This window comes from Triticum aestivum, chromosome 6B (genome assembly GCF_018294505.1).
Source record: "Triticum aestivum cultivar Chinese Spring chromosome 6B, IWGSC CS RefSeq v2.1, whole genome shotgun sequence".
Lineage (NCBI taxonomy): Eukaryota > Viridiplantae > Streptophyta > Magnoliopsida > Poales > Poaceae > Triticum > Triticum aestivum.
This window is the reverse complement of record NC_057810.1, coordinates 34665743-34676429: the sequence shown is the minus strand read 5'-3', so window position 1 is coordinate 34676429 and position 10687 is coordinate 34665743.

Below are 10687 nucleotides of genomic sequence, written 5' to 3'. Positions count from 1 at the left end.
TGTTGCATAGGCACCACTACTGCAAGTGCCATACTACTGCAAGTGCCATACTACTGCAAGTGCTATACTACTGCAGGAAAGGAGGATCATCATACACATATATATGTATGGCAATTGACAGGAGCTTCATCATTTTTAGTAAAAACAATACATATATAGCAATTGGAAGCAAATAGATGTACACATAAGATAAAAATGTAGTGCTGAAAGTTTAATGCTTACAAAAGACTTGCTGAAATAGTGAAAAATATGGAGTCACCAAGCTGGCTAAGAAACACCCAAAGTCCACTAGCAAATCCCAGATCTAATCCTGTTACACACATCATAACAATTTAAGATAATTACGATAAGGATAGTAGGAAATGAAAAAGAAAGAGCTCAAAAAACAATCACAACAGAAAAATAATAAAAACCTAGTCCTAGAAGAAAATAAATCCTAAAAGAAAAGAAATCCTAAAATCTGGAGCAAGTCCTAGCAGTAGTAGTCCAACTAGATGGCCACCACTACTACTCCTATCACTAGAGTAAACAACAGTTGTGTGTTCAACATCTTTACTAGCAGTAAATTGGCAGTACTCCATTATCTACTCCTGCAACTTCAACTACAATAACATCCTACAACTATTACAACAACATAAAACTACTATGCATCATCTTCCTACAACTACTCATCTTCAGCAGCAACAACATAAAATTCCTGTTTAGTTAAATTCATATTAAACATCATTTGGACCAGAGCACAATCCTTTCTTCTGCTTGTTAGTAGAACTATTGTTTCTTCAACTTCTGCAAAAATTGAACATCATAAGAAGCATTAATCATAGGGGCGGCACTACGGGAAGCAAACGACCAAGGGGAGGAGGGGAAAATGAGGAGCATCTCACATCGGTCGCAGAGGAGTAGACGGCGTGGTCGGGGACGGTTCAACGAAGACGAATTTGACGACTACTCGACGGTGAGGCCGCGGTGGCCGGAGGTGGAAGAAGGCGCAGACGCCGTAGACGGTGGAGGCGTCGGTGTCGTAGAGGCGCCGGAGACCTTGCCCTGCGAGACAGAGAAGGGGTCGTTAGCTGCGCAGGCGGGGGGCAAGGGGAGAAGGAGGAGGGGAAAGGGGAGGAGGAGGGTCGGGGGGCGTACGGTGCTGCGTCGCTGCTCGGTGCCGACGGCGAGGAGGAGTCCGGCGAGGGTCGGGGCGGCGGGGGTGGGGGCGCGGGGGTGTGGGGGCGGCGGGGGTGGAGTCTGGCGAGGGTCAGGGCGGTGGGGGTGGGGCGCGGGGGCGCGGGGGCGGTGGGGGTGGAGTCCGGCGAGGGTCGGGCGGCGGGGGTGAGGGCGCGGGGGCGCGGGGGCGGCGGGGGTGGAGTCCGGCGAGGGTCGGGGCGGCGGCGTCATGGGTCGGGGCAGCGCGCGGGTGGATCTGGTGTCGAGGGAGAGAGGGTCGAAGGGGATCTGGCGAGGGAGAGGGAGGATAGCTAGGGGGAAGCTTACAAATGGCGCACCACCCGTCGGTGCGCCATTAGATTTTTTTTATAATAGCAATGGCGCAGCCCCCGTCGGTGCGCCATTAGGAATCTTTTTTTAGATAGCAATGGCGCAACCCCCATCGGTGCGCCATTAGTGTGTTTTTTTTTCAAAAAGAATATGAATATGAAACAGTAATATTTTTTATAAAAACAGTAATAATTGTTGTTTAACAACAATTGTAGTCTACACTTTTTTATTATTATTTTTTAGAAAATGAATATGAATATGAAACTGTAATAATTTTTTATAAAAACAGTAATAATTGTTGTTTAACAACAATTGTAGTCTACACTTTTTTATTATTTTTTAGAAAATGAATATGAATATGAAACAGTAATATATTTTTATAAAAACAGTAATAATTGTTGTTTAACAACAATTGTAGTCTACACTTTTTTATTATTATTTTTTAGAAAATGAATATGAATATGAAACAGTAATATTTTTTTTTATAAAAATAGTAATAATTTTTTAAAAAATATCATCAAATTTGTTACTTGAAAATATCATCGGCGGCGGCGGTGGAGCGGGGGAGGGTGCGGGAGTGCCCGTTGGCGGCGGTGGAGCGGGGGAGGGTGCGGGGGGCCAGGTGCTCATCGGCGGCGGTGGAGCGGGGGAGGGTTGCGGTGGGTCGGCGGCGGCGGTGGAGCTAGCGGGGGAGGGTGCGGGTGGGATCGAGGTGGAGGGGGATCGAGATCGAGATGGAGGGGAATCGAGATCGAGATGGAGGGGGATCGAGATCGAGTGTCCTCATGAATTCAAAAAGTGCCCATGAAATTTAAAAATATTCATGATATCAAAAAGTGCCCATGAAATACAATCGAGAAATGAAGACTACGATTTAAATACAATCGATCTTAGCTAGCTATCTGTTCACAATCTTCTTGCCCTTCTTTTTCGCAAATGGAGTTCTTCTGTGGAACGGACGTCCTTTAGGTAGGGTGGTCCTGCTTCTTCTTGTGGTGTGTGCTGCTACTTCATCGTCGTCGTCATGTTCGATCTTCGGGTAGCCGTACTTGTCGAAGTCTTGCTCATTGGCTACTCCATCCATTCCGATGATCTTCCTTTTGCCTCTCCTCACGACAACACGACTGGGCTTTGACGGGTCGGTATTGAAGAAGCATTGGTCCACTTGGGAAGCCAGTACCCATGGCTCATTTTTCGCGGTGACGTTTGCGCCCGCGGTCTTGGATTTGGCTTCGGGTATAACCATGGTGGTGAAATACCGGTCTTCCTTTAGGACGCTCTTGGCCCATCTGACACAGAACATCGGGACCTTCTCTCCAGCGTAGCTCAGCTCCCAGATCTCCTCGATCCTTCCGTAGTATCTGTCCTTGTCGTTACCGGTGTAGGATTCCATTGTTACCCCGGAGTTCTGATAACCATTGCTCTTCATGTCCTTGTTCTCGGTGTAGAATGTGTAGCCGTTGATATCATACGCCTCATAGGTCATCAGGTTGTGCTCGGTGCCCTGTGACAAGGCGAATATGAGTTGTTCTTCCACGGAAGGATCCTCATGTAAAGGGTACGACAGAAACTTCTACTTGAACCAACGCGTGAAACATGAGTTGTGCTCTTTGATTATATCTCCGTCTGTCCTCTGTTGGCCTCGGTCATTGTACGTCTTCTCAATAAAGGTTTTGTGCTCTACCACCCAAGGATCGACCACATCTATGTGTTGTAGCGCGACTAGGTTTGCTCTTTCAAAGTCGGCGAGTCGACCCTCGAAGTCGACATGCATTTCGCGGCGACCCTCATGGTGACCCCATCCAGCGAGCCTGCCGAGGTGCCTGTTGACGGGCAGACCAACGGGGTTCTCGATGCCTAAATAATTCGTGCAGTAGGAGATGCACTCTTCGGTCAGAAAGCCCCTGGCTATACTTCCCTCTGGACGTGACATGTTGCGAACGTATCCTTTGATGACACCATTCATCCTTTCGAACGGCATCATGCTGTGCAGGAACATCGGCCCGAGTTGGATGATATCCTCCACGATATGGACCAGCAGATGCACCATAACGTCGAAGAATGCGGGCGTTAAGTACATCTCAAGCTCGCATAGTATCACCACGATCTCTTCATGTAGCCTTCTGAGTTGCCTCACGCCAATCGACTTCCGAGAGATGACATCGAAAAAGTTGCATAGGCCAAATAGCATTTCACGGACGTGCGCGTCCATGATCCCACGGATTGCAACTGGAAGTATCTGCGTCATCAGCACGTGACAGTCGTGAGACTTCATCCCGCTGAACTTCCGCTTCGCTGGGTCTAGGTATCTGCTTATCTTCCCCGCGTAACCGTAAGGAAGTTTTACTCCTACGAGGCAGGTGAAAAACTGCTCGATCACCTCCTGACTTAGAGTGAAGCACGCGGGAGGGTAGTCATTTCCGGTCTTCTTGGCCTTTTTGCCTTTGTGACGACTTTCTGTGTCCTGCTTCACCTCATCATCATCATCATCATCATCATCATCATCAGCGTGAAGCTCCTGCCTGATGCCCATTGATTTCAAGTCTGCCCTTGCTTTCGGCCCATCTTTGGTCCTCTCTGGCATGTTGAGCAGGGTACCAAGTAGACTCTTGCACACGTTCTTCGTGATATGCATGGCATCAAGGCTGTGAGGCACACGGTGGATCTTCCAGTACGGCAAGTCCCAGAAAACAGACCTCGTTTTCCATACCTTCAGCAGCGGCTCTGGCGCCTTTCGCTTCTTTCCCGGCTCTGGCGCCTTTTGCTTCTATCCCGGCAGTGGGCAATCTTTCCAATTATTCAATAGCTCGTCTATTTCCTCGCCGCTCCTCGTACGCGGGCATCTTCGGGGTTCGGTTTCACCATCGAACAGATCCTTGCGTTTCCTCCACGGGTCATCGTCGCGAAGCCACCTTCGATGTCCCATGAACACGGTTTTCGAAGGCCCGGGATCTCTATCTAGCTGGCGATACATTGTGTCATCCATGCACCTTACGCATCCAGAAAATCTGTGGACTACCTGCCCCGCGAGATATCCGTAACCGAGATAGTCGTGCACCGTCGTGAGCAGTGCGGCTCTCATAGGGAAATATTCTTTCTCTGCGGCGTCCCACGTATTGGCTGGCGTTTTCCACAGCATGTCTAGCTCCTCTTTCAGCAGCCCCAGATACAGATTGATGCCGTTCCCTGGTTGTTTCGGCCCTTCAATTAGCATACTCATGTGAATGTACTTCCTCTTCATGCACAACCAGGGGGGAAGGTTGTACATTCACACAAACACAGGCCAGGTGCTATGTGTGCTTCTCTAGCTGCCAAACGGATTGACTCCATCGGTGCTCGCGCCCAGCACGATGTTCCTTGGATCCTTCCCAAATTCTGGGTATTCGAAGTTCAATGCTTGCCACTGCCTCGCATCCTTAGTGTGACTCAGCATCTTGTATTTTTTATTTATCTCCGGATCATTTCCGTCATCTTCCCGCTTCTTCTCCTTCCTATCTGCATGCCAACGCAGGAGCTTTGCTACCTAAAGGTCCGCGAAATACCGCTGCAGACGAGGAGTGATCGGAAAGTACCACACCAATTTTCGAGGAGCTTTCTTCCTCTTCTTGTATCGAGTGACGCCACACACCGGACATATGGTAGACTCCGCGTGCTCGTCCCGATAAATGATGCAATTATTCATGCACACATGGTATTTCACGTGCGGTAAATCCAGAGGACACACGATTTTCTTTGCCTCCTCAAAACTGGTCGGGCACTGGTTCCCCTTGGGAAGACGTTCGTGCCAGAATGACATGTTCTCGTCGAAGCATGCGTCGGTCATTTTGTGTTTTACCTTCATCTCCAGAGCCATGAGCGTTACTTTCAGGCAGGTATCCTCGGGTCTGCATCCCTCATACAATGGAGTAAATGTGTCTATCTTTAGTTGATCCAGCTTGGCTTTCTCTCGGGCGGCAGCTCTTGCATTATCCGTCTGCTAGAGAAGCAGCTCTTGCATATGAGGGTCCTGCACCCAGCCTCCATTGTCGTCTGCTCTGGCATCTTCATCTTCATGATCATGCCCTTCGTCTTGATCTTCCTCATCATCATGTACGGCATCTTCTACATGATGACTGTGTACAGCATCACCATCGTGATCATGTCCTAGAGATTCTTCATCTTCTCGCCCGCCCTTGCCGAAGTGGTTGTCTTGTTGCCCTTCCTCATTTCTTGCCCGGCCCCCATGGACGACTTCATAGTCATCTTCATCACCTTGCCACCGATAGCCATCCATGAAACCACGCAAGAGTAGGTGGTCCCGCACCTGCCCGGAATCCGGGTCCGCAATAAGGCTCTTCAGCTTGCATCTTCGACACGGACATCTTATCTTCGTCTTGTTCTTTTGAAGCATCTTGGCCTTCGCGGAGCTCAATAACCTATTCACAATGCCTTCGGTCATCGTGCGGACCATGGTCGCCTGCGGGGTAGAGCAAAACGATATTTTAGAACCAACAAAAAATTTGGCATGACCTTCCCTAAAAATGGGACCAAAAAGAATGCATAGTGCCAAAATTCTCGCCGAAACGGAAATGAATCAACATTCCAGCAAAATATTGGCAACTATCGCATTTCAAATACCGGTACCTGCAAACACAAACATATATGCAACACCACAACATACATAGATCTAGCTAGGCCACAAAAAGTGCATGTGCACGTTGTTGGAGGGAGCTAGGGAGAAAAAAAGTAGATCTACAACATGAAGTTAGCTTTCCCCTTACTTACCTATAAAAAAAGGTAATTTCACCACTTAATTTTGATGAATCTATGGTGCAAATGAGGTGAGGAGGAGGAGGCAGCCGACAAGCTTGGAGGAGGTGGAGGGAATGAAGTGGGGAAAGTGAGTGGGTAGGTGTGGCTGTCCAAAATATCTTGTTGGGGTCCCAGGTTAGTAATGGCGCACCACCTGCAAATGCGCCATTAGTAACCCTGGTTACTAATGGCGCATCTGCAGGTGGTGCGCCATTAGTAGTTTTGCAAAAAAGTAAAAGAAATATATATATATATATATATATATATATATATATATATATACACACACACTAATGGCGCACCGTGTCATAGTGCGCCATTACTAGTTTAAACTAGTAATGGCGCACTGTGACACGGTGCGCCATTAGTAGTTTTGCAAAAAATAAAGAATACAGTACTGGCGCACTCTATGGCTGGTGCGCCATTACTAGTTAGAACTAGTAATGGCGCACTTCGCTTGGATGCGCCATTAGTATGTATGGAAAAATGAAAAAAAAATATTACTAGTGGCGCACCTTATGTCCGGTGCGCCATTAGTGTCTTCCACACTAATGGCGCATCACCAAATGGTGCGCCATTAGTATATAGTAGTGGCGCACTACTTCTCTGGTGCGCCATTAGTGTCCATCCCATCTATAGCCCTTTTCCTAGTAGTGACACCTCATAATCCTTAGTCTGATCTGGCAGAATCAACACTGGCGAGGTAACCAAACATTTCTTCAATTCTTGAAAACTGGCCTCACATTCCTCAGTCCAAATGAACTTGGTATCCTTCTTCAATAACTTAGTCATAGGTTTTGCAATATTTGAGTAATTCTCAATGAATCTCCGGTAGTATCCTACCAGTCCAAGAAAACTCCTGATCTCTCCAACTGTCGTTGGGGCTACCCAATTTGTCACGGTAACAACCTTGGTGGGGTCTACTGCTATACCTTCTCCGGATATAACATGTCCGAGGAATCCAACTTCCTTCAACCAGAATTCACATTTGCTGAACTTGGCATATAACTGGTGTTCTCTGAGCTTCTCCAAAACCAAACACAAATGCTCCTTATGCTCCTCTTCGTTCTTTGAGTAGACCAAAATATCATCAATGAACACCACGAAGAACTTATCCAGAAACTCCATAAATACTTTGTTCATCATGTTCATGACATAGGCAGGTGCGTTCGTCAGACCAAATGACATAACGGTATACTCGTACAGCCCATACCTGGTGGTAAAAGCCGTCTTAGGTATATCCTGCTCCCGGATCTTCAACTGATGGTATCCTGATCGCAAATCGATCTTGGAAAATACCTTCGCTCCTTGCAATCGGTCAAACAGGTCATTGATCATCGGCAGTGGGTACTTGTTCTTGATTGTTACTGCATTCAAGCCTCGATAGTCAACAACCATTCTTAATGATCCATCTTTCTTCTCCACTGGAAGTACTAGCGATCCCCAAGGCGAAGAACTTGGGCGAATATAGCCTTTATCCAGTAACTCCTTAATCTGACTCTTAATTTCCTCCAAATCTTTTGCTAGTATCCTGTATGGTCTCTTGGATATCGGCCATGTGCCTGGCAAAAGCTCAATCAAAAACTCGATGTCTCTATTCGGTGTCATGCCTGGCAACTCCTCTGGAAATACGTCAGGGAAATCCTTCACTACTGGTACTTCCTCCTGCACAACTCCTGATAAGGAATTTACGTGCATCCTCTTCGGCTCATGCCTTGATACATACCTTATGCTTTTCCCTTCTGGGGTAGTAAGCAAAATCGACTTACAGGTGCAATCGATGTTTCCTCCATACATCGATAGCCAATCCATACCCAGAATCACATCCAAACCTTGAGATTCCAAAATGATTAAGTCTGAGGGGAAAACATGCTTGCATATACTCAATGGCACTTGAAAACATCCTCGACTGGCCATATACTTTGCTCCTGGTGAGGTTACTAGCATGGGTGTTCCTAGAACCTTGGTGGGCAGTCTATACTTATCCATAAATCCCCTTGATATATATGAATGCGATGCACCAGTATCAAAAAGAACGAGTGCAGTAAATGACTTAACCAAAAACTTACCTATTACTGCATCTGGCTGGGCTTCAACCTCCTCGACGCTAACGTGGTTCACTTGTCCTCTATTGAAAGGGTTCGGCTTCTTCCCATAGCTTTCATTGCCATTCCCATTGTGGCCTTCAGGACATTCATTGGCGTAATGTCCAGTCTTCTGGCAGTTAAAACAACTTACTTGACTCAGATCTCTCTTGGTTGGTGTTGAGGGGTTGGTACGGTTCTGGCCATTACCTCCTCCATTCCCGTTACCATTCTTGGAACCATTATGGTTGTGTGAGCTACCACCTCCATGGGTATGCTAGAACTGTCCTCCCGACTACGGGGTAAAACGTGGCTTTTGCTGAGCTCCAGAATTGTACTTCCCTTGTCCATACTTCCTCTTGCGGTTTTCAATCTGCTGCTGCTTCCCTTCAATCATGAGAGCATGGTCTACCAACTCCTGGTAGTTGTTGAAACTTGCTACCATCAACTGCATGCTCAACTCATCATTCAGTCCTTTCAGAAACTTCTCTTGCTTAGCTGCATTTGTAGCAATCTGGGGCGTAACGTGCTAGTTTACTGAAATCATCCACATACTGGCCAACTGTGCGTCCTCCCTGGCATAAGTTGCGAAACTCACGCTTCTTTCATGGCCATAGCTCCTGCTGAAACATGAGCGGTACGAAAAGCCTGCTGAAACTGATCCCATGTGCCAATATCTACTGGATAGGTGGCTGTGAAATTCTCCCACCATGATGCTGCGGGTCCCTCAAGCTGATGTGCGGGAAATCGCACCTTCTCCGCATCTGTGCATCCTGCAGTGGTCAACTCCCTGGCTGTATTGCAAAGCCAATCATCTACAAATATCGGCTCGGTGCTACTGGAAAACACCGGCGGATTTAGCCTAAGGAAACGAGTTAAGTGATTAACAGGTGTTGTTGTTCCCCTGATTCTGATTCCGGACTAGTATCTGCATCAATGCATTCTACTGCTGGATCAACTGGGTGAACTCCGGTGGGAAAGCAAATCCGTTGTCATGTCTCGGAGGCATCTGAGGGTTTAGAAAAGATGAGAATACAGAATAGAATGATGTCTAGAGGGAAAACACTACCCATATGCACATGAGACAAATTTCAACCAAAACACTTCATTCAAACAAGCAAGGGCATACAACGGTCTATCTATCGTTACAAAAGTGCTCGGCCTAATCTAGATACATGGGGGAATACTACTACTGTTATGGTGGTCGACTAGAAAAACTGCTCCGATGAAGACTCCATGATATCTGCTCCAGCTTCATCAACATAGTCATCATCACTATCATCTGGGTCTGAGTCAGTGTCGTCGATGATGATGTAGTTCTCAGGACGAGTGCAATCTTCGTCTTCTCAAGTGGCTGGAAATCCCATAAACACTCTTAGCTTCTTCTTCAGATCTTCATTCTTCTCGACTAGCGTTGCTATTTCCTCCTCATATCCATCACGTGTAGACTTGAGTTCTTCCTCCAACTCCGTGATCTTGGTCATGGCCTTCTTCAGATCCATCATGCCTGCACACATCTGGTTCTCCTGGCATCGAATGTTCTGGTTTAATTAGTGGATGAAAGCTGCAATTGATCTGTCCTTCCTGGTGCTGATCATCTCCCATTGCTCGTCTCGGCGCCCACAAATCTGGTAGGTAGTATCCTTAAGCTCCCTGTGGTAAAATTCTCCAATACGTCCCATGGTGATGTGGGCTGCCATGCTCTTTCCTAGGCTCCAGGTTGGTGCATCAAAGGAAAACTCTATAGGCTCAGTGACAGGCATGAACGTCCTTCCTGGAACTTGAACTTGAATCATCCAGCGCTCCTCTTCAGGTAAAGTGGCGTTGTAGGTTCCGGTGAAGCTTGGTACTCCGATCTTCAGGTACTTGGTAACTTCCTTCAGGTGTCGTCCAAAGGGTGTATCTTCATCCGGTTGCATGAACTTGTTCCTTGCATCTGCCATCCTAAAAGAGTAGAAAAGATGAGGAATCGGAAAAGAGAAGAGAGAGTAGTGATCTAGGGCTTTTAGCTTAGTGGTCGTGTCCTACAGTCAGCGTGTGCTCTGCTACCATCTTGTAGCGACCAGACCTCAAACAGTCTGATCTCTGTGCGTCAGTGTCATCCCTGGATCAGTAATGCTGACACGCACAGTACTCGAAGGATTTATAACAGAGTGGCAATCACACACTTATTACATCGAATGTCTCAAAAGAGAGCTTATTACAATAAATATGGCTTAAGGCCATCTAATAACGATAACAGCGGAAGGCTTGGAAGATAAGTGAGTCCATCAACTCCAACAGCATCACTGAGTATAGAACCACGATCCTAAGGCATCTTACTC